General features: G+C 39.1%; 1 long non-coding RNA gene across 1 annotated transcript; it reads right to left on the minus strand.

Annotated features, from left to right (window-relative positions):
* Positions 1-306: 306 nt before the first annotated feature.
* On the minus strand, positions 307-21,128 carry LOC128145080 (uncharacterized). Its single transcript, XR_008236337.1, has 3 exons — positions 20,863-21,128; positions 8,049-8,156; positions 307-366 (listed from the first exon to the last, which is right to left on the minus strand). It is a non-coding gene; the product is annotated as an uncharacterized LOC128145080 (long non-coding RNA).
* Positions 21,129-22,566: the final 1,438 nt, after the last annotated feature.

The raw sequence follows: 22,566 nt of genomic DNA on the forward strand, positions 1-22,566 counted from the left end.
TATGACATGCTGCCAGATTTATAGCCTGCTGCTGACTATCCCCTAGATCAGACCCCCTCTTCTCTGCCGGCCGGTAGAGGCTCAGGGAAAAGGAAGGATGGACGCAGCAAAATTGACAAGAAACCATAAGGACAGAGGAAACACAAACCCAGGCGAAAGGCTAAAGATAAGAAGCCAAAGCAGCTGTTTTTGTTGTGCTTTTCTGTCAAGTTTCGTGACAGGGAAGACATTATGGGAAGTTATCCATCCTGACTTCCCTTTCATTAGACGGGTCTTTCTGTCAGCACGGTGCCTCCACAGAAATGCTTACCATTTCCACCGGTGCAAAGACTGCAAGCACACCTGACATGGCACATTCACGTACCGCTGGAATAAGAGGGAGAAGTGAGAAGTAATCCCTGACAGAGGCCTGAAATAGCAAAGCAGCAAAGGAGAAAAGCCTTGGGCTGCCTATTTACCGTCCCCAGCAGAGGAACCCCAGCTGCTCCGTGTGCCGTGAGGCTGTGCTCTTTGCCCCCATGCTGGTATAAATCATCACCAACTCTATGACATTAATAGAGTTATATCAGCACAGGGTCACAATCAAGTCCTCTGGTGTTTCCACTTCAGGATATATTTCCCATTATGATTTCTAAATGTGCAGAGAGGCAAGTGAATACACATGCACACACACTGACATGCACCATTCCTCTGCATTCAGACACTGTGAGGACTAAATGGATGTTCCCCCCCTGAAAATGAAATAGAGGCAAGGTAAACAAAGGAGTTTGCAACTACTGCAGCAAGTAGTGCTGTATGTGCTTATTTTTAATTAAAATGTCAAGTACCTGTTCTGCCCAACAGTGATCTGAACTGAAAACCTCTTTTCTGAGTCAAGCTGAGCAAGATTTACGTCTGCATTTCTTCTGTCCCAAATTATTGTTTGAAATCAGCCAGCTAAAGTAGACTCCTGATGTGCATACACTCTCCCCTCTCCCAGAGCTGGAGGCAAACATTCAGAAGTTTTGCTTCTTTTGATTGTCACCCTGAAAAAACATATCAAAACCCTGGAAACAGGTACTGCTTTCCACTTGTCAGGCCCAGTGACCGGACCCACGAGATCAGTAAATAAACCTCCAGTGTTTACTACTATTGCAGTTCTAATCCATCTGCCCAGTCCTCCAAGATGACTTCCATTTCTCTGGGCTCCCACGGTCCATTTTTCCTCATCTTGCTGATGGGTATGCTCCCCATCATCCCAACAATCCCCTACAATTCTTGTGTCTCCCTCAGCACTGTTAAGTATCCACAACTGATCCTGCTCATTGTAGCATCTGATTGAGCCCACAGGCATGTCTTGGCGGCACCCTTGTCTTCCACCGCATCTAAATGTCTGCCATTGCTTTCATTCCTGAACATGCTACTGTTTGTCCAAAACAGCTGAAAGGAAGTGACTCACGCACATCACCATCATAACAGTGTGTGTTACAGCATTCTGTGTCAAGAAGGTTGATTGAAACATTTTCCTGAGGACACTTTGAAACAAGGGTTGGAGTACCAGATATAGCATGCCTTTACGAAAATAGGATTAAGATGGATGATAGCAGTAAGTGAGCCACTAACATGGACAGAGACTGACATAATCAAAAGAAAACATAGAGATGTGTTGCACAATATTAATTAATGGCATAGTTTTACTTGAGGATTTCAAGTAGGTTCAATAGTTTATTCAGAAGAGACTCTCCAATTCATTTAAAATTAGTCTGCCAAACTTATCCTAGTAGGTCTGTATTTTGGTTACAAAAGACCCGCAAACAAAACAAACAAAAAACCCAACAACAATGTAGGTGGAGCAATTCATCCTTCTAAAAATACATTGAGGGTTAAGACTCTTTAGTCTCTGTGGAAAAACAACCAGCCTGGGCTGGGTAAGCAGCAAATTAGCAGGCATCTTAAACCCTGCAATCAAAAATCCACCTTCACTTTTGGAATAACACCAACCAGTGTAGGGTCAGAATTGTGAAGTGAACAGGTTTTAATATTTTTTAAGGCAACAGTGCCTCAGCAAACTACTCCCTGTAAAAGAAGGTCCTGTACGTATTCTGGGAGGATAAAGACAGCCCCCCCCAGGAGAGCTCACATACTTGATATAAGACGAGAGACATTATCTGGAACAAGCACAGGATAACTATAACACAATGAAATTCAGTGATCACAAGATACCAGTTATATAGAGTCATAGAATCACTTAGGTTGGAAAAAGACCTTTAAGATCGAGTCCAACTGTTAACCTAAGACTACCAAGTCCACCACTAAACCGTGTCCCTAAGCACCACACCTACACATCTTTTAAAGACCTCCAGGGATGGTGACTCAACCACTTCCCCAGGCAGGCTGTTCCAGTGCTTGACAACCCTTTCAATAAAGAAATTTTTTATAATATCCAACCTAAACCTTCCCTGGTGCAACTTGAGGCTGTTTCCTCTCATCCTGTCACTAGTTACTTGATAGAAGAGACCAGCACCCACCTCACTACAACCCCCCTTCAGGTAGTTGTAGAGAGCGATAAGGTCTCCCCTCAGCCTCCTTTTCTCCAGGCTAAACAACCCCAGCTCCCTCAGCCGCTCCTCATAAGACTTGTGCTCCAGGCCCCTCACCAGCTTGGTTGCCCTTCTCTGGACACGCTCCAGCACCTCCATGTCTTTCCTGTAGTGAGGGGCCCAAAACCGAACACAGCACTCGAGGTGCGGCCTCACCAGTGCCGAGTACAGGGGAACAACCACCTCCCTGCTCCTGCTGGCCACACTATTGCTGATGCAGGCCAGGATGCCGTTGGCCTTCTTGGCCACCTGGGCACACTGCTGGCTCATATTCGTATAATACAGTATCACAAAATACAAATTATCTCTGACTAACAGGAATATATATATGTATTTTTTTAACCAGCATCTGTGCTGCTGCACATCTGTGTATCTGTGAAGCTTGGTTGTGACAGATGCAAAATATTTGCATGTGTTTTATGAGTTAAGGGCAGAGGATTGTCACTTTCAAAGTACATGGTGGTAAAAGAATGTTTAAACACAGACACATGAAAGGGAGGGTTGATCATTTCATTTCTGTACTCGCCAGTAGGTACCTCATTCATCCAAAAAAGTGTCACCATGTCACTATTTGCAGACTTGAGGAGCTAATTGATGCAGCTGCAGCTGAACTCAATATTTTTGCTGGCAAAATAACATGACGTGCTGTGGAACTACAACAACCTAAAGGAGTTGCAGGTGGTCTGCTGAGAGATGCAGCAGGAGACCAGGTTCGCTCCATGATCACGAAAGCAGCCTCATATCAAAATGGAGCGAGACTGTATGTTTTGTGCATGTGTGAGGATGGCCGAAGCCTGGGAAACCCTGAGCAATTCCCGACCTGGGGGATTAGAAGGTGAGCAGCTGGAATACCGGTGCTGTATAACTTTGGGATATCTCATTTAAAGACACAATCCGTCCCACTATCAGAAAATCTCTGAAAGGATTTTGCCCATTCTGCCTATTGTCAAGGAGGAAAGTAACTGCAGCATCTACTATGGCTGGCTGCAAGATAAGTCAGCTTTAATTACACATATATTTCTGGAAGGGGTATTTGAAAGACTTTGGATTTTGAGCTCTTGATATGTCATTGCAGACTTAGTATGTAGTGGGGATGTATAGATGCTAGCTGTTACTTTCCACGTTATTTGAATTAGTCTTGAATTAGGAAAAGTGACAGATTTATTAGAGAGCCGTTATGGGCTTTAGTCCATATGCCCACACAGTATAAAAAAGAGTTGGAACTAACCTACTACTGTAGACAAAGGTTTTATGTAACATAATGATCTGGCCTTTACCAACAGCCTGAATCAGAAATTACAAATTTGCATCCGCCTTTTTATGATACTTGCTTCAAACTCTAGTCCATTCTAATATCTCATGTGCTTTTTTTTTCTTTTTGAGCATTTTGGGAAGTAAAGATACACTAAAGCAACACCCAGTGATTCTCTGAATAGATATAGGTCACCTAATTCAGGTGATTCTTTTTCCAAATTATTTGGACTTTCCAGTAGATAATTTTATTTAATCCCAATATATGAAAGTGTTCTTGTCAGCTGAAAATTTTGATACTTCCGTTTTTATCCTGTTTTCCAAACCACACATTAATATAAGGAACAATTTCTTAGTACAGAACACTGTGGTATGCCCTATTAACCCTTGCCATCTTGTAAAACAATGATTTATTTGTATTCTTTTTATGTTCTTTGGATATATCTTCTCTTGCTTGGTGACTGCTTTCATGATGGTCTATGAATATTAAACCACCAGAAACGGAGATGCCTAATGCCTGTCAGTTTTTCTCATACATCTAGCTACCTTTTGATCTTAACAAGGTACCCACATCAGGAATAAGGATTTGGGGAATCTTCCTAAAGCATCAAAGCATCAGACCAGGATCTACTTTTCTCCTCTAGAGTGTTTTCATAGTGCTCAGTTTGAGCTCTGCAGGAGTGGAGTCACTGAGAATTTGTTAGATTGCATCAGTCCTTTACAGCACCTACAGTTTGGTCAAGGGACTGATCTCTGCCACAGGCCCTGGGTACAGGAACACAGAGAGCACAATCTACAAGAACAGCTTTTAGAGCCCATGTTAGTTGTACATTTCCCAGCATGGTGAAACAGTTGTATTCTTCTCATTACTTCTTTCCAGAAATAACTTAAAAGTAACAGTCCCAACTTTTTTTCAGATTTAGAAACAAAGCACATCATTAATGCTGTATAGAAGAGACTCAAAACATTTTAAATGAGGGAAAAAAAGGTCACGTTTCCCACCAGCTAAACTTGGTAGGAAACATGGAGTATTGTACTGTGAGTTACTACAGCTACTTTCCATCAACTACAGAGAACATGATCATCACCACAAAGAGCTTAGTAGACACTCCTGTAGAGAACTCTGTGCCTACAGCCACAGCAACATCTTCCAGGTTTTGAAGAGAAACAACAAAAAGCAGTATAACTGCATATTCAAGTAATTTTTCATTCACAAAGAGCAAGTTGGGGAACTGCTTTTTGTAAATCCTGTTTATGTTAAATGTAATATATGTATGCTGGTAGTTCTCAATATATTTTTACTGCACTGAAAAACAATGGGAACCTGTAAATTCCCCTGCCTGTAATAGAAAGACTATATAGCCTTTTAGATAAAGTACTTTTTTTTTTTTCATTAAACTAATGCTACACAAACAATTGTATTCAATAGTTGAGCTTAGCAACACTGCAGGAGGACATGTTATGAGAAGCTTTTTTACTCCTGAGACATTAATGTTACGCACAGGAAATAATTATATATAGCAAATGGAGGAATGTGCAAATTTACCAAATGTTTATTATTTTGAATCCTACACTCCTGTATGTTTGCAATCATAAATCACTCCTCACCTAAGAAACTGAGTTTCAACCTCTCATTTTCCTTAACTAAAGCACTACCTATGGTGCAGGCAACAAAAGCCTTATAGCACACACACAGATAGCTATTATATTGGATTTACACCTCTTCTCCTCTTCAAAATAATCTTCCTGCTCATAACATTTGATCAGTTAGTGTAGAAACAAATACTATAGCTGTATGGGTGAAACTTGGGGATATTTATCTATGCAGTATAAAGAAGCAATTTTATATCATGGATTGAAAAAGATAAGCATATAGGTAGACAATTCATGGCTGACAGTATGTGTTCTAAATATAGCCACTCTACCAAAAAGTGTAAAGAAGCAACAGCAAATTCTCTTGCCATGATACGCTGCCTTGACAGTTAGCTTCTTTCACTACTGCACACACATATAATAAAATCAGAATAAAGAGACATTAAATATAGATAAAGTATTTATCAAGAGAGCACCTAAGTGACAGGAATTAATTTAGAGGCACACTCTTCAGGTTGAGGAGGAAGGAATAATGACAAACAGTCGTACTGTACCATTCTAGCTGAAGCAGAGAAAGGTTTTTTTATATTGAAGCTATTAACAGTTTTTATTTGCCAGGAGAAACTATTGATTGGCATTATGGTCAAGTATATTTAGTAGAGTAAAATTCTGATGGTCATACAGAGTATGCATGATTGTGTACAGCAATATAAAGAAACTAATGGAAAGACATTGACACTCCCCCATTAATCATCCACACATCAGCATGCATTTTGTTTGTGCTTCATTTTAGAAATACACTTGACAATTATTTTTTCATTGAATTTTGAAACTTATTCCTGTTCTTAATTACCACATCTGTTCCCTGGAAAAATATAATCACCTTACTTTACCATACACTGAACATGTCTCTGGATACAGAGAGAAAAAAAAAAAAAAGAAAAAGAAAAAAAAGCCAGTGAGAACACATTTTCAAAAACTCAGCATTTCTATTCATTGGTTCCCAGAAGCCACAATGAATCACACCCAGTTGTGTTTTCTAAAGGTAAAATTCCACAGAACCAACATTTTATTTAGCATCATAAATAACAGCATAAGATTTGAGGATCAGTTTGTTACAAAATTCTCCACATTACTCAAAAGTCACGCTTCCAAGTTCAACATTTCTTAGCTTCAATTTCTAAACCAACTCATTCCTGAAATACCGGACATTTAAAAAAGCAGAGGAAAACTGAAGCATATCGTTGAAGGCTGACTAACATAATACCGAGTTCCACGTTCAGCTGATGCAGAGAGAACATTTCTATAGCATATACTTGAAAAAAAACAGCAATAAGAATGCAGTACAGTTTAAGCAGAGATTTACTAGTGGGTAAAGTGCATCTAACATGGTCATACTTTTAAAAGAAAAAAGAATTCATTGAAAGACTACAAATCTCACATGAACACACTTTTTATATATGTACGAATTATACACAAGGCAAATAAAAGTCTCAATGAATTCTAGATATGGAAGTATTTACATTAAGGAGGTTATTCATGGATGGATAACCCATGCAAACACAAGGAATGGAGTAGTCATTGGAGACGTGAAAGCCGGAGCTGATTCCTGGAAGGAACTCACATTGTTATTAAAAATTCCATATTTAGTTTAGAAAAATAAAGACCCATGCAGCCAAAGTCCAGGAAGTGGACTTTGTATACTTTTGTGTAAATTAATGCAGGTAAACTAATTTGATGCCTGTGGAACCTTATCATCACAGAATAACTTTTGCAAAAAATAGCTTCTTTTTTTTAGCTACTGTTCCTTCCCACGTAGTTTAATTCCTTAGAGAAAGACTGCTGCACAGCTGTAAGACAGTGCATATAGGTGTAAGATGCTACAGAAATCCAAAATTCATTCGTGTCATCATCCACAGAGAGAGAGAGAGAGTGCATTGATGACAACATACTTGATAACTGGCTGAGTTGTTAACTGTAATAAAATTCTTTGGAACAGAGAGGCCTGATGTTTTTATTAAGCTGGTTCTTACAAAACCATTACTGCAGCAGAGTTGTGACAGTTGCAATTTTTTTCCAAATTATGGCACTCTTGAGTGTGGAAACACTGAGAAGAGCATCTGTTCTTGAAAGAAATTATTTATGAGTATAAATAAGAACATATACATGTGCGTATGTGCGTGTGTATATACATACACACACACACACGTACCACATCATACATAGACAAATACTCTCATGGAATTATTTTCACATGTGGCACACATGGCAGTAGTACAGATCAGTACACAAGCCCCATCCGGAAACAAGCAAAAATAGATCTGGCGGATTCCAAAACCCGCCAGTGGTTTTTGCTCATGAAAAATTGTCCTGTCTGCTGACAGAAACAGAGGTTTTAAAAACCTGCACAACTCTCAACAGTTTCAGGACATGTGTTCCAGCCTATTAACCAGTAAGTGATCCAACAGATTAATTATAATCCACCATTTTCAGTTAATCGTATGTTTGCAAAAACTTCAGCTACTTTAACTAAAACTCTCCTGTAAATTACCTACATATGTCTGCTTCCTCTGTGCCCCTCTCTCACTTCAGTTTGTTTCCAGCAAAGTCTATCCAAGGAAATACCTTTTCTTGTGCAGCTCTCTAGCTGGGAGTCTCTGGCTGTGAGTCAGAGCAGGCACCTGTGATTCAGCACGGATGACCCTCCTGTCAGGGATGTTCCTTTTGCCATTTCTGTAAAACGCCAGTAGACAAAGACAGAAATAAGATTTTAAGAAAAGAAAATAACCAAGAGCCAAAGAACATTTGTGCATAGTACTGCTAGACCTTTATAGCTCAGTCTCCCAAAGCTAAGGGAGGCTGAGCACGACTTTTCCTACCAGCTGTAGCTCCAAACTCCTGAGGTTTGTGCTGGGTCTAAACTGTAGACTGAGTGATGTTATATTTCTGCTGTCAAGAAACTCAAGTGAAATGCCTAGAAAGAGAGCACACCCTCCTCTCCTCTAGCGCTGGTTCACACGGAAGGTAGGAACCATTCTCTTAGCAGCCCAAATGGGAACAGAAGTCAACAGGGTGCTGCAAGGAGATTTCCAGGGAGTTAGTTTGAAGTATTAGAAACCTTGAAAGTAAGATATGCAAAAAGAATGTAATTAGAGGTGGAAATTCAAACATGCTGAGAATGAAGAAAAATAAAATTATTTAGTAATTCTTGTCATTTCTAAGGGAGTCAATGCCATTAATGTTAAAGGAATTGAAGTGGGAAGGCGAAAGCGAGTGTTGGAGGAGAATCAAGTTTGCTGCACCTACTGAAACTCTTGCTTCACCTTGCACAAGCGATGATTTGGTTCTGTAGTCTTCATGGGATGAATTTCTGTGATCTACTGTGAAAAGACTCTGAGTTACTAAGTTTCAGCGGGACAGAGTGGGAGCTGCTTTTCCAGTACATGATGTGTAAATTATGCTGCATCCTCTGGAAAGTTCTAAGTATCAAACCCCCAGCATTAACGAATACTTTCCCATGATTATTTGAATTACTGCTTGCAGATTCTAGAATGGAGTGACTCCCCCAGAAGTGCCAGGATGAAAAGCTAGTGAGGAAATTAATCATTCAATTGGCGCAGCAAGGTCTAAAGATTATCCTGTAAAGGACGTATGATATTACCTACATACAGAACACTGAGGAGAGGGCAAAATACTGCTGCCCATCAAGCATCTTTAGCCCAAACTAAGGTAAGAGGAAACTAATACAGTATGTACTTATATAATCAAAGGTTATAAGAAAATATATGCTCTGTCAGGCTAAGATGATACATTACACAGCAGTCAAATACTGACATTTTTAATTGATTCAGTCCCCAATATTGTTGTTTAATAATGTTCTTTTACAATACTATGTATGTGAGTAAGTAGAAATACAGGCACATGGATGATTATTGTTCCATTAGATGCAGTGATCTGTTACACTGAGCATTGCCCTAATTCAGCACTACAATTGGCATCAATTGACTCTGTTGTGGATAAAGGAAACTACCTCACAAAGAGCATCTCGTGGAAGGATAATGTTCTTAAGAAAGCATCATTCTATAATGCCACCAAATATCTCAATAACACAGTGAATTCGCTGTGTTACTTGTGTACACATCCTGACTCAAACTTACGTTTAGTCTTTAAGATGAACTTCTTGAAAGCGGATATGTATATTTGTGTGCTTACATACCTGCAGGCAACTACAAACCAAAGTGTACTTCCAAAAGTAAAATGAATAAGGTTACATACCTAATCAAAGCAATGAAGTCTACATTTGTACAATTCCATCAAGCTGTTCAGACATACACACCACACTAGTCAGTCCTCTTGGGACTGTTAATATGGGGGAGAGGTAAAAGGAAGCATTAACCATTTTTAGTTTAGATACAAATTTTCTGAAAGAAGCTTGATTTAGCAGTGGCCCTGGATAAAGGCAACTGTGCCTAATATTGTAGATGCCAATTAGTTTCAAATGCCAGAAAAAGATACAGCTCTGGTGAGTTTGATATACAGGAGAAAACATGAAATATCTGCTCTTCCAAAGCCACAGCAACAACATTAATTATTTTGCCAAGATAACAATATGCTCCATCCTCTTAGGTGGATGTTGCACAAAGTAGTAGTGAGGAGAGATCAGCCATCCCCACCCTCTCCCATTTTCATCTTCTAGAGCAGACTAAGAATTCCAGGAGTCTGTAGATATTCCAGATGCAGATTTAACTCAGGTTTCAGTACACTGAAATTTTGTCAACAGAAAAGGTACAAGTTCAGCAAGATTATACTTGACTCAAGTGACACAGGCTACACTCCTGAATATATGGATCTTCTTGTAACTTATTCTGGTAACTTTTACAAGCTCCAAACTGAAGGGCAAAGTCTACGTGCCAGGACAGCCCATTCTCGCCGTCCCCTAACTGCTTCCATCTATCTTATAGCCACACACATGAAAAAACCCCACCTAAATGTCTAAAATTAAGATCCCATGCTCCAGTATTGGCACTTTGACAGAAACAATCAGATCTTAAACTTTGTTCAGTGAACACTAGCATGGCAATTTATAGAAATCAGAGTTTGAAGAGTTTCCATTTTCCTTTAAATGTTGAACATCTAGGTCAGACAGTATTTCCCAGGCTGCACCAAAGTCACCTCTCCCTTCTTGCTGAGCTGTGGAATGACATGAGAAGCCTGATCCAGAGATGAAGATGAATTCATGAAGTACCAAAATACAAATCCCACCAGGCATTAAAAAATTAACAGGTTTTTGGACACAAGCCATACCATATTCAACTGTTAGGCAAAATATTTAACTTTTCCCATAGGAAAAGCAGATCTCTCTTCTCTTCCAAAACATTTTGGTTTGTTTTGTTTTTTTTTAAAAAAAGGAAGTGTTAGCCAATATCTCTGTTAAAGATAAAAAAAGACTGAAACTACTTTTTGCAATTTCTGTGTATGAATGGTGTTTCATTTTAAGCTCTTCTAGAGTTTGCATCATCCATACTACATGTCCAAGTCTGTTAAACAAAGTCAGCTAACGGATCAGGACCTGATACTATAGTTAAACTCCAATTCCTCACTTTTGGTTGCTGCTCAAATCTCCGCAATAATGTCTTCATTAAAATCAGAAATGTCTAATTAAAAGAAGGTGGAGGGAAACCTCTTGTTTTTCTCCATTTTGTTTTCATTGGGTTAAGGTCTACATAAAGGTAATTTAAAAATAAAATTAAACTAAAAAACAAAGAAGACAAGTCATTAGAGAATTCTGCAGATACAAATATTAAATCTTCTCTCCGTTAAAGGCAGCGTATCATCTATAGAATGATTTTAAGATATAGAAAATTGTATATAGTATACATTGCGTGATAAAACAACACAATGAGTTCATGTTAGCCACAGAAAGAAAAGTCAAGTTAACCAGTCTTACAATTCATAGTAAGCTGGAACATGCTGAGAAACTAACTTCTCTAAAAATGAGGCTACAGGACTTTTCATGCCTGCAAATACGCATTTTTAAAAATTACATCTGGATAAAACCTATACTACTGGAGGCATCTGATCCATCTGTTGTCATGTTACTTTTCTACTAAATACCTATTGGCTGCAAAATATTTCATGAGCAGATAGAAAAAAGAGCTGTAACATTTAATATTAAGGAACATGTTCAGAAATATTCTTTTCTTCATAAATGTTTGTACGCCTGTTTTAACCCTCTTTTCTCTTTCTTTCAATATTTTCTAGCTTCTGCCTACACCTGCAACAAATTTGGCATGTAATGTTCACAGCTTTGTATGAGATTCAAGTATGAGACACACTGAGGGAGGATATGATTGTGTACAGATGCTTATTTTCATTTTGTGATGGATTTTTCCTTTCCTATCCAGGCTTCTTTTGGCGGTCCTTAAAGTAGAAAAGGGGTTGAGAGGTGAAATAAAATAAAAAGCATGGTGTTTTGGAAAGAAGTACATGGAATGTATGCAAAATAAACATTTGCAAAGACAGCAATTTACTGTTCAAAAAGCAGCTAAAATTGCCTAGTTCTATTTACATACCTGGGGAGACTCTGTGTCAGTTACCTACATCGGATCCAGTCATCTGAGTAGTGGACAGAGCTTGGATTTCGCTGTGTGCTTGTGCAGGGCCCTTCAAGTCCCAACCTTACCATTAATAAATATTTTTACTTTTGACTGTGCATTTATTTTATCCATGGAATGAACAATTTCTGAAATTCAGATGAGTGCGCATGTCTGGACAGAGCACCAGTCACAGCAACAGCTGGATGGGTTTGGGCAGGAACCAGCCAAAATCCATGCCCTGGCACTTGGCAGCATCCCTGCATTGCACCTCTGTGTCATACGATAACTCGTGGAAACGCTGAAAGAGTGAATGACATTATGAGCCTGGATTTAATGCCAGAGATCTTATGCTAGCAGCCAATTTTGGAGAGCATGGTGCCGAGAGCTGTGTCGTGCCTTTGGCATTGGAACAACTTGTCTCAGCCCTTCACGAAGGAGACAGAAATGTTTCCACTCGTCACTTTGGTGAGAACAAGACTCGGAACAGGGAAACCAGGAAATCCCAGAACTGCAATTCTGTTTCTGATTCCTACTCGATATGGAGGTTTAGATTAATCACCCAAGCTCAAATTTCCACAGCCTCACTGTTCTGGGGTGCCTTCAATTTTAATGTTTCGGCCAATATGGCTATCACTAGAACTTCAGAAGTTCCTAGTGCTCCTAAAATTAACTAAAGACAGTCCAAAATGAAACCCAAGCCACTGAATACCAGGTAAGCAAACTCCACAAACGAGTTAGTCTTTTACAGTACTGTCTAGATGTTTCCCAGCCCTCAGATTGTGGATGACTGTGGCTGTCCTTGCTTCAGACTTGCACGAAATTAGTGGTCCCAAGAAGAAAGGGAGTAATATTGTGACATGCCCTGCTTCCTATTTCACAAACCTCCTTGCTTTCAGCATTGTTTTCCTTCTTGCATTCTCAGTTTGGCCCTTTTCAGCTTTCAAGGAGAGATGCTGCCTAGTCAGAGCAAGCAAAAAAATTGATGCCACAGCCAGGGGTTTGAGGAAGTCTTGTAAATTCATCAGCACTACTCTATTTTTATTGCTTTTTATTTTTAATTTTTTTTTAAAAGCACACATACTACACATCTGGCTGAAGTTTTCATCTCAATTATTAGGTCTCCACAGCTTCCTGTAAAGAGAAGAAAATTCTTATTCAGGCCAGAACTTGTCCAGCAGAGTTCAAAGTCTTAAAAAAGAAATCTAACCAAGGTCGAGGAATACAAAGTGAGTCTATGAAGGCAGGTTACATGTATGTCAGTAGATCTGAAGGTGATGGATGACATCTATAGGTACCTGTCCTCTGGTTACTCTTGGAAGAATAAGTTTATATCACAGTTGTCAAAGATGAAGCCTTAGTTTAAGGAGTTCATGCTAATCAGGCTATGACTGACATTCTCCTTGGGTTTCCTCCAGTCACGTAAGTAGAGAAACTCCACATGAATCTAAGACACCACCGAGGAATCACAAATTAGGAGAAATTTAAACTGATCTGTACGGGACTTGTTTGGAGATTTTACTGGCATCTATTCTATAGTAGCTAATTTTACGCTTACCATTTTACACTAATAGGTCACCTCTTTGCCACAGGCCTGCCTAGACATGCCACCATGTTTGCAGACATGCAGACACACTGCAGGAGCTCACAAAGATACATGTCTCTCTGGGAGCTATTAGCTCTCTGCTGTGTCATTTCTTCAACTGGCAGATTCTTGCTCCTCTTTCCTCCCCCCACCTTTATTCTGCAAGATTAACCTGTGCTGCAGATTGACATGGGTTGAATGTGGAGTCTGTAGTGCATGGAACACAGAGAAAGTGTCCTCAGACCTTTCTTATCCTACAAGTATGAGTAGGTATGGCTACTTCAGGGTCCTTCTGAGCTTTTGAAATCATAAACTGCTTTTTCTAGAGTCATTGACTGAATGTTCCTGTTTGACTATGTTCCTACAGGTGATAGATGTTGCTTGGAAGCCATGAGTCCAGGCTTAGCATGCTGCCCTGATTTAATCCAGAGAACAATTATACTTGCTTATGAGTTGGAATTACTTAAGGTTTTGTTTTCAGAGAGGGTTATTTGTGGGGGTTTTTTCCTTGTTTTAAGTATGGATTTGGTCAGCAAAAAACACACACGCTCACTGAATTAAATTATTTCTGATTTTTGATGAAGCGAACACGCAGAAGGAAAGACACACATCTGGAAAATACAGGAAATGCAATTCAAGTGCTCTGAGTAGATGGTTCAAGTTACTTTTCCCAGGTAATTATTCTCCTGCTCCCCTTCTACTCACAGACATTTGCTAACTGCAGCTTCTAACCTCAAGCACTTTATACACTTAGAATAGAAACATAAGTCTTTTCAGTCTGTAAATAAGCATGTATACTTTCAGTTTGCTATGTATGCTAAGAAAGCATCTTTGGTTTCTGTATAAAGAATGCAAAGGAAAGCAGCTTTTACCTGGTTTGCCTGAAAACAAATTTATGTCTTCTGCTCATTGTATATGCTTCTTGTCCTCTAAATTACATAGAGCTTAATTTGAACAATCTTTCTGCTAAGAGTAAGTTTTCAATCTGTCAACTTTCCACACCATTCTATTGCCTTTGGTCCTCTACATCCTTAAGAAATGTAACTAATCCATTACAAATTTCAGTTTGAACAGCTATGCTACTGCAAAAGAGTTTGTGCTCGTACATACCTTAAGCAATTTCCAGCAAAAGTTGCTATTTTTCAGTAAATGCAAGTCCATTTTTGTACCAGTGAAAATATCTGCATTCAAATTTTGCATCAGCCTCTATTTCCTGAAATACTGTAGACTAGTTGCATGTCATCACCCTACATGGCTCCCAAATCCCAAGCCATGCATGAGGAAGAATCCTGTTTGCCTTAAGCTAGAGCTAAATCTTTCAGTTCTCTGTTAAAAATGTCAAGTAATTAGAGAGTAGTCCCGGAAATCAACCTGTATTTGAAAATAATTCAACAGTTTGTGTGTGGCAGAGGCAAAATCTTGCACCACAGAGCTTTGCTCTGTGCCATGACTGGGACCCTGAGCCCCAGATACATCCCAGACCTCTTTTGTGTGAGTCTCAGTCCAGCACCCTGCAAAGGATGTTAGTTCTTGTCAAGGATGCCTTTAATGTCTTGTTGCGGCCACAGTTGTTAAGATACGGTGATAATCCAGGTGTGAACTTTTGCATCTACTGGTTTATCTTGCCCTAAGCCCCATGGCCACCAAGCACCAAGAGAAAACCAGGTCCTCCATCTCATCTCTGCTTTCCCCACAAACGCATCCCTAAATCTCCTCCTACAGCCTTCCCTTCTCAGAAAGTGGGGATTCCCTTCCCTTCGCAGCAGCCCCAGGGTAGCACCTTCCATCCTCTGCCTCTTCTCCGTCTGTTTCTTTGCCGTCAGCAGGCACTTGGCTCAGAAATTAGCCCGGCGTTTGGCATTGTTCCCCTTTCCCGTCTGGGACCAAGCTTCTGAGTTCCCGTGCTTCTGCAGGGAAGGATGAGGTTGCAGGAAATCAGGAAGGGATTTTCTTCTCAGTGCCCCAGATAAACAGCATGCAGAGACTACCAGTCTCAGCATCTGCCCTTTGCAGAGGAAGCCAGCTGTAAAGCCAACAAATCTAAACCATCAGTCTTAGCAGTTCCTTCCCCAAGTGCCAGCCATGCTCATGAGCTTCACAAGCAAAGGAAAAAGGCAGGATGAGAACTCATTGCAGTCTCAAATTCTTACTTATTCTGAAGTCCCAGTTTCTCATTTTTGTTGGCCTCCTGGTTTCTAAATTTGAACTCTGTTCAATCACAACAAACAACGTGATCCTAAATAATTCAGTAGCAAAAGGCCCCTGTTGAGAAGCATGAAGTTGCTTGAAAATAAGAACATACCTGCAATTCCTTTCACATCATGCCTTGAAACAATTCTCTCTATTAGCGATAGCTGTACTTCACGAGCTTTTAACATTGTTGTCTGGTTTTTTGTGGCTAACTAAAGCTGCCACTAGTGTGTTAAAATTCAAAACATGAACCAGTGGTGAATATAACAATGCAGGATTCTTAGGATGCCATGGGTATGGGTTTTCTCTAAGCAACATTTTTTTTAGGAGCTCACAGAATCCCAACAGTTCAACATCTGCTGGTCCTGCAGCTCCACGAAGGAATAACCAACCTTATGCCAACAAAAACATCACTGCTAAATCAACTACCTGGCTTAATCCATGCCGTGAAGAAACAGCAAAGCTGCGTATCTAAAACTATTCTAGATTTTCCTACTGAGAACAAGAAATAATACATTTTAGGTATATATGCATAAGCAAATGCATACACACACCCCCCCCCAAAACATTCATAAGCAGGTCAATTTTTAACTTGCAACTTCCTAAGAAGTTTTGGAAAACTCGAGAAGAGTGTAATGGTGTTTATTTTAGCATTCAAAAATGCCAGAACACACCTAGTCTTCAGTCCTAACATTTGGCAAATATCTTTGCAGATCCAGCTTGGATCTGTGTGTTGGAAGCTTTGTCTTGAAATTTTTGAAGATCTTTCCCTTAGTTCTTGCTATTTTAACACTGGGCCACAATTGTGTATAAATGAAAGCATGTTCAAAAAAACAAACCTAAAATAAAAGTTATTCGCTTGAGAATTCTGAAAATAAATGCAGAAGGACCATAATAAAAATAAAAGTTTTATATCAAATTTTGATATTGAAATTTTATTACCATCCTCAAAATCAAATTTTATTGAACGTCTGTAAAAATAGCTGTGTTAAAAAGTGACTATGCTAGCCAGGACATTGCTGAATGAAGCGTTGTATTTCTGGAGACTCAATTTGATCCAATTCATGGTCACACCGAGGCCAATGCTTAAAGCCCCGCTCACTTCACAGGGACTAGATCTTGGCACACAGACTTTGTTACAATGCCCGTGTAGATCCCTTAATGTTTTTACACAAATATGTTTCCGGAAATCACTTTTAGCAGTCACTAGCAAGTGATATAAGTTGCGTAAATGCAATTAACTAGCCTTAGTTTATTGTATGATTTTAAGACTGATTTTTTAATTTTTTTTTTTTTTTTAACCTTTTCAATGAAGGTAAGATGTCAGGTTGATTTTATCTGTTTTTAAACTCTGCTCTCTGTGCATTTGCATTTTGGGTTTTTTTTTTTGTTAACATCTGGAAATGAGCTGCAAGAGGCTGTTTTCCCCACATGAAGCAGCAAAAATTTCTTTCTCGGCCAAAGAATCCCCTGTCACTGCTGATCGCACTTCAGATGCTGTTGCTTAACCTATGAATCTCCACAGGCAAGGACTAACTAATGCCATCCTGGGAGAGCTGCATTCATCACGCAATAGCTCCTTATTCCCACTGTGACTTGCAATCAGCTGTATCCCCATCCAATCAGGTATACTTGCCTGTAAACAACAAATTTACCCTGGACATTTCCCATACCAGCCTTTCATTAGCTGTCACAGCCTTCCTTTAATTTCATCTGCTTGATGCACCAGTAGTGTCCATTTAAAATGTCACTTTCTATTCACTGGCATGCCGCCAAGGATAACTATTGCTTTCTGCCTACAGTGCAGATAATATTAAAGGTGCACTCTCTCATGACTCTTATGAAAGCAATCACTGTTGGAACCACCAGTATTTCAGAGCTGCCTACAAACCATAATGGAAGGCACACTGAGAGAGAGAATACATAAAAACAAAAGGGCAGCCACTGCCAGCAATTAAAACACTCTGGGCTGGGCATGGCTGGGAGGCCAAAATAAAGGCTGGCTGCCACCGTGGTGTGACCAGACCTGAGAATTGCCACCGAGCAACCCGTAGCACTGCTTGTTCTCAGGCAGGGAGGTTTCTGCTATGGTATGTCTTCTGAATGGATACCACTGGGTTTGCATCTCTCATTTTAAGAATAGAAGCAAATTGCCCTTTCCGTGGCAGACCTACTGATCTAATTGACATTTTATAAGACTTCCAAGTGACAGTCACTGGTGCAATATTAAGACGTCCTGAATGTATTCCTTCCCATACACAGTTAAGAAAGAACAACAGAAACAAAAAGTGCCAACAAGATCATTTAGTTTGCATCTCTGCTTATTGACATTTCCATAGCAACTTCATTAGGAAAGTCATTCTTTTTTAATGCTTTTGCTTATGTTTTGTTCAGGACCGATCAAAGGCCTGGTACTAATTCTTGCTTTGTCCTCTTTCCAGTGGTGATAATTTTCAGGAAAGTTTTTTGGTACAAATCAAAGTCGTCACTCAGAAACAGAATGACAAAGCCTAGGGATCTACGTTTTTCACTCCTAGAAGAGCAAGGAATGTATTTGGTCTACCTTGAGGGAGTATTATTCAGACCGTGATTCATGAAGGCATTTAAGCACATGCTTCACTCCATTCAAGGCAGTGCTTTAACTTACTTGACTTTCAACTGAATAGGCATCAATGCAAGCCAAAATATGTTCTTGAATCAGGGCCTTAAAACATCTGTCAATCATCACTTACTATACAGATCTATGAAGTATTAATGCACCAAAGCCAATACAATAAACGAAACCAATAATGTACAAACTCTCACAGGCAACTAAAGTAATTCAAAACATATGGGTTTCTTCATGATCACAAACTAACTCTTAGTTTTTGTATAGTATATACACATTAAGATCTTTCCTCTCTCTTATTATTCAAGTATTTTGTTAATCATCCCACCTCAGTAACTGAAAATGTATAAAATCCATAGGTCTTTTTAAGCCTCTTGGGTTAAAATCAGCATTTGATCTTGGAAAGGAAACCTAAATCAGCTTCTCTGGAAAGTCTGCTCTGCGTATTTACAAAATATAAAATTGTATTTCATCATTGTTCCGAAGAGCTGAAGAGGTATAATAGAAACATTGAAAACTTCCTATAAAGAAGAAATCATAATGACAGACCTGCAGAGAATTAAACAGCAACACAACTAATACAATTTCTCTCTTTGAATTTCTCCTACAACCTAAGATGAGAAGATCCAAATTCTTTCCCCAAATGATTTAGCTGGGAACAGACTCAAATTAACAGATGGCAAAAGCCAATCTCATTACAGGATGAAACAGATAAAAGCAAAAGTCCACTACCTGAAGAAGGATAAGGAGAAAACATGGATCTAGCTGTTGAAGCTATTGAAACGTCCCTTCCAACCACCTACTGCATGCAGCCGTGTGACATATATGCATATATATTTTTATATGTATATAAACTAACAAACATCTGCTTTTATAGCAAAGTCCTATAGTTTTAAGTCTGTCTGCTGCATTTGAATGTAGGTTCTCAAACAAGCTAAAAAGAAAAAGGAAATTTAAGACAGTTACTGATCTACCATAGCGTGAGAAAAAGAGGTAGGAGATTGTATTCTTAGAATCGTTGTTGCTTTTGAGATATGCAAGCAAGGAAAACAATATATTCACGTAACTGCTGTAAATGTGGGGGTTTGTGCTGTCATTTTTTCCATACCTTGTGCTTTCTGAAGCGCAGCAGTTAAGCAAGACAAGGCCTTAATTTAAAGTAATACAAAACTGAAGAGTTGCAGTGAGCTTCCTCCTGAATTAGAGATTGGCTCAAATCAAAGAATCCAGATCCAAAGCCAAACCACCTATTTCTTCACGCTAAATAAAATCTCTCTAATTATACACAAAGGTTTAATTCCTTTTTCCAGTAGGTGCCATCCTAGGAGCAAATCTTAGGAAAAGGAGAGTGATTTCTCCCTCTCTTAAGATGTACATCAAATTTTACTTTATACTGAATGTTTGAACATAGCACTAATGTGAGACATAGAAGTGCACCGCTGAACTCTCTCAAACAGCACGTGCTAACACCTGAGGATTTCTTGGAGGACAGCTTAACAACTGACACATAGAAAACTCAGAAAAACTATCCCAACAGCGTTCCCCACCTCTTTCACTTCCTCTGAAATGTTATGGTTAAAAGATTGCTTTAATATCTCTGCTTTGATTTATTTACCCTCTCTCATCCCTTATAACTACCTTCTTATGATTCATTCTGGCTTCACAACATGTCATCAGTCATATCAACTCACAGCACAGCTGTATTTCAAGCGGAGATTTACACAGAGGGCACCAAATTTCGCAGTACCAGAATGCAGGATGTGTCCTACATGCACATTCCACTGAGGCTGCAAGGTCATCTCGTGCAGGGGGGGGTTTCTCCACCAAAGGGAAAAGAGAAAAAAAAAAAAAGAAGGAAAAAAAAAAGAGAAAGGTTCAGGCTGCCCTGGGAAAAGGCTACTTTTTTTCTCCATTGTGACAGACTCTGACATTTATGCGATGTAAGTATAAACTGCATGACATTATACTATGACACAGTATAGCATGCTGCAAGAATTTATGTCCTCTTCTGACATAATCTATGTCCTCAGTTTTAAGCTAGGAAAAATACACACTGATAATCCTTGTTAGAATGTGATGCCTCTAGAGAAGGTGTTTTCATGCCTTTTATCACTTTTATCGCTAGCTAATTATGACAGTTGCTATTCAAAGAGCAACTTATATTCGGAAAAATCATTGCAGCAGTATCTCAGATACCATGTTTTGGTAATTATGAATGAATGAATGCTGATTCTTCTGTAGAAATCATCATCCTAGAAGAGCAAGGGGAAAAAACAGATGAATGAACAAACAGAAATTGAAAACAACGAATTTTGCCTCAAAGGATGTGTAGGGATAATGCCTCCCAGAGGAAGGTTGTAAGTTGAGTTAAAAATGGAACTAGAACAGAGTAAAAACTGGGCTAATCATGAATTTACCTGTAGATTTCCTGTGACCTTATGTATAACCTTAATTTCCCCATACTTTATTCCATAGGAAAGAAGCATTTCTTTTCTCACACCTGAAGATCATTTTGCCTCTTGAAAATTGTGAGGAAGCACTGAGATGCAGGAGGAGCCATCTCATAGCTGGCATAGCACGACTAGTCCCCGCAGAGAGCCTGAGATCATCTATGCAGAGCTATCCGTGAGAGAACGTAGGCTCAGGTTCACTGCGCTGTGAGGCTCAAGCAAGTCTTCTCTCCAGCGTCCACACTGTTCACTTTTGAGTTCCTGTGTCTGATTTTTCCCCAAGCTAGCAGGTTGTGAAAGCAAGTCTCTCAGTCTGACTTTAGCCTCGAGCAAAAGTACGAGCCAAAATGTCAACAGCATAAACAAATAGAGATTTCCAAGAATAGCATTTTATGCAATTTTTAGAACTTTCTGTTGCAAAATGGAAAATCAAACAAAAATTTAAAATGCATCTAGAGTAGATATATATTTAGCTTTTATGAAATTAAAATTTCCTTTAGAATTTTTTAAGTCTTAGTAAAGCTATATATTATAAACAACAATAGCCAAAGTAAAAAAAAAAATATTTATTACAAAACTACCAAAACTGAAATCTTCAAGCTTACTGTTTTTAGCTGTTCTCTTGCAAAACTTTTCTACAAAATGTTTTGCTTTCCACAAGATTTCATTTTCTAGTAGAAGGCACTTCAAAGAAAAATTTCCAAGCACTGCTAATGACAATTTATAGATTCAACAAACGATATTTGTCTTGCACTTCAAGCCTTTATGTCATCAAGAGCTACCGTGACACAGATGAGCAATAAAATAAACAGAGTTACTTCAGAATTGATCCCAGTTTTATAAAGATTTATACATTGTTAGTAATTCTTCAACAAATCCGTCTTTCACAGAGAAGTTTAAAACATTATGACTTCTAAGCGGTGCCAGATGCTTTGAAAAATATGTTTTGTGATCCTGTAAATTTAAAGGCTAATAAAATACGTATTCTGGAAGTGGGAGAGCAGGCAGAGAGCCTCTGCCCTCTCTCTTACCATGGATTACTGCAAAAGGAGGCATTGGGACGGGTGATACCGGTACTGGAGCCCCCTGACATCCAGGCAGATCTGAGCCCTTCTGCTAGAGGAGATCACATGGATACTCTCACAGAAATGGGAAAGAGGGAAAGACAGGACAGACAGACAATGCCAGCGCTGGGTCATAATCCTTGGGTGACAACCTGCGGGGGCACGGTGATATTTTCCCGTGAGGCGTGGCGCGGTATCGCGAGATGGTGCCCTACTGATGAGGGTGTTAGTAAAGAAATGGTTTAGAGAAGAGCCATGAGAATGATCAATGGACTGGAAAATAAGCACAGACCCAAGTAGCTTGATCTATTCAGAAATTATTAAGGAGTGCTTACCAAAGGCTACATATACATACATGAGGATGAGAAATTTGATTGTAGAGGGGATTTACAGTCTGTAACACAAAAAGTGTAAGAAAAATAATTAATGAAGCCTAATACAAGAAAAAAGTATAGGATAGGAAAAATAAGATGCAAACTTTTTTTTTTACAGTGAGGACAATTAGCAACTGGAATAAATTGTCAAGAACTATAAGTGGACTTTTTTCTTTGCTAGAAATTTTAGCATTTGAAATGGATTTCTTTCTTAATTTGAAAATATTCTAATTCAAACAAGATTCATTTCACTTAAGTCATAAGATTTCTGATATGTGA

The sequence above is a fragment of the Harpia harpyja genome, chromosome 8 (assembly GCF_026419915.1).
Source record: "Harpia harpyja isolate bHarHar1 chromosome 8, bHarHar1 primary haplotype, whole genome shotgun sequence".
Lineage (NCBI taxonomy): Eukaryota > Metazoa > Chordata > Aves > Accipitriformes > Accipitridae > Harpia > Harpia harpyja.